The sequence below is a fragment of the Solanum stenotomum genome, chromosome 1 (assembly GCF_019186545.1).
Source record: "Solanum stenotomum isolate F172 chromosome 1, ASM1918654v1, whole genome shotgun sequence".
NCBI lineage: Eukaryota > Viridiplantae > Streptophyta > Magnoliopsida > Solanales > Solanaceae > Solanum > Solanum stenotomum.
The window spans coordinates 11311978-11315204 of record NC_064282.1 but is presented as its reverse complement, the minus strand read 5'-3'; positions in this window follow the sequence as shown (position 1 = coordinate 11315204).

The following is a 3227-nucleotide window of genomic DNA, read 5'->3' as shown; positions in this document are numbered from 1 at the left end:
CGCGCATCAGATTAATGTATCAGTGCTTATATTATTGTATCTTGCGCATCAGATTAGTGTATCATGTATAAAATGTACATCAGACTAGTGTATCATGTATAAAATATAATGTATCTTACATAACGATTAATGTATCTCGCGCATTAGATTAATGTATCAGCGCTTATTTTATTGTATCCGTTTGAGTGATTTCTGTAATTATAAACTTTTAAGGGATAGATTGTAATTTTGCCTTAAAAGAATGTGATTTCTGTAATTTGCCAAATAAATAATGACCACATAATCTATATTGGGGAGAGAGGTAGTCAGCTAGAAAATATAGTCATCAAAATCCTACACTTGGTTTATGTTAAAATCAACAAACAACAAGTCTCATAGTCATTTTGGGAAGCAAATAGAAAATTACAGAGGTAATTCCTCAAAATGTTGAAAAGCAAAGTGATTAGGTAGAAACAAAACATAAAGCTACAGTCCCATCTATAATATTCTCACTAATTGATGGGATGGGGTATTATTATTACAGACAATCTAAAGAGGTGCATCAGAGTTCAAATAAAAAATTCTAAGGAATCTCGTTCACTGTACAAAAGAAACGTTAGAGATCTGTTACTATCTTCATTCCTATGGTATGGTAGTGGATATATGGGGGCAACTCATATCTTACCAGAACACAGAACAAAAGCAACTATCTAAATATATCGAATTTTATATACACACACCACATGACCTGCAAAAGCACAACTCCTTTTTGTTTCAAAAGCCATTATGTCATCAATACACAAATCTCTCTACCTCTCACCAAATATCTCAAAAATTTAGTAACGTACAAATCTCTCCACTGTTGAGTACAAAGATAAATACAAGAATAGGCAAATGTAAATAAACAAAATATTCAAGAAGATGACATCGCATCAATAAACCAAACTAAACTGAGGAACAAGTATACTCCTAATGGATGCTTTGAACCGGACAGCATGAGAGAACCATTTTTAATATCTAGGCAATGAGATTTTTAGCTAAATTGAAGCATTTCGACAAGGATCTTAAGGCACAACATCATAAATTAAAATGAACAGAGAACTACATACGAGACAAACCAGCAACATCACATATATGCTCGAGATTTCATTGGACGGAAACAGTCCATTTAACATGCTAGCCAACTAACCTCATAGGAACAACAACATTCGTAAGAGCACATCCCACATTTCATACAACCAAGATGCTAACTCCCCTCTAATCACTTGTCTATCACATAATCAGTAATGAAACGGGGAGAATGAAGGCAGTCAAGAAAGAGAGAAAAACTAGCGTGTCAATCAAACAACCACAACTTGTCAAAACAACACATCCACTAAAAAGTTGGAATTGAAACGGAGTTTACCTTCTTAAATGCAGCGAACTAAGGCAAGACGAGCAGCAGAGCAACCTTCCACCACAAGAAAGATCAAATAAAAACAATGAGTAAGTGATTCGGGCAAAATCTCAGACTCACGAAAGCTGAACAACAATAACAAAACGAGAGAAAAGAGTGACCCTCCGACTGACGCTAGCTGTCTTTTATCTTTTATCAGACGTGTTTTGTATGTTCTATCACTATACTTTGAGTTGTTCTCTGGGTATTTCTCTCTCTGCTTTTCTTCCGAGTTTTTCCCAATATTTTTTTCTTCAACACAAAATTTTCCAACTCCAAAAAATTCCCTCCTCATCAGTGAGTAAGAAGATAATATATATAGGGGATTATAGGGTTCCTGGATGGAGGGAAAACAGACAGAAAACGATAAGAAGGAGGCCAATTCAAAATTCAAAACTCCTCAAACACTTTCACGATTCGGGTGAGACACTTTTTTTTCTTGCGATTTCAACCCATTCCGGAAGAGGAAAGGGGAGAAATCGCGGGCCTGCTGCCTGCTGTTGCAATATTAATGCGGACAGGGATGGAAGGGAGATGACAAAATTGCAGCGTCCTCTCTCTGTTCCTCGATGCTGTGTGTTAGCGTTTTGGACTGTTTCTGGGTCTTGTATGTTGTGATGTTCACGCTGGAATTAAAAAGGGAAAAGGGCTTGGGTGGGGTCAGGGGAATGGGCTGGGAATTGAGGGAGTTGGGTTGTTGGTCGGTTGGGTATTGGTGTTGGTTGTTGTACGTTGTTGTTGTTATTATTAATTTTGTTGGGTTTGGGGAATTAAAAGAGTGGGCTGCTGCAATTGCAAATAGAAAGCCTCAAAATGGGTCTTGCCAAAAAAATGGCCATTGGACAGCAAATCTAGCCCATTAAGTTATACAACTCAAACAAATTGGAGGAATTGACACAGACATACAACTATTATATATAATTGGCAATATATAGCCCAATATTAATTAGCAATTAATAGCCTAAAATAAAACTAGCATGTATTAGCCTAAAAGAAATAAAACCAACTTTTTATAGTTTTATTCTTTTTATCATGTGCAACCAACCTACTTTAATTAAGGAGATGTGAGATTATTTTTTCTTCCTTGTTTTTAACTCCTATAATTAAGGAAGTTAGCTTTTCAATTTCTTTAAATTTTTAAACTCAACTTTATTTAACCATCTATTTAAAAAAAATAGTAACGCAGAGACATAAAGATATATTTTATTGTAATTTTATGAATTTTTTTTTTACCAAACAACAATAATTAGTTTATTAGAAAATCATNTTGCCTACTTTTAAGAAATGAAATATATATATTTATTAATTAACCCATTAAAAAAAGGTTACACCAACTTTTAAGGAATGAATTTTTTAAAATTCTTTAAATAACTTATTAAAAGATTGTGACTACTTTTAAGGTAAGAAAATGTATTATTAATGCTCTAACATGTATTAATTATCACATAATCGACAATAATTAATCAAATATTATTAAATAGCATTTTATTAGAAACTGTAATAATACATATGCATAAATTATACAATAATTAAAATTGGAATTACATAATGTATACATAAAAAAAATACATATACACAAAAAATATTCATAAAAATAGACGTGTAAATTTTATTGATGTATACAGTAATTGTAGCATGTGTACATAAACTTTATATTGTATACATAAGAATATTACCATCAATTATACGTATTACTATAATGAATACAAGAATGAGATTAATATGATACATATATAAATTTTATTCATTAATTGTACATGTGATTTTGTTTATGTATACGGTAACTGCACTATGTATACATTAGTTCGTATTC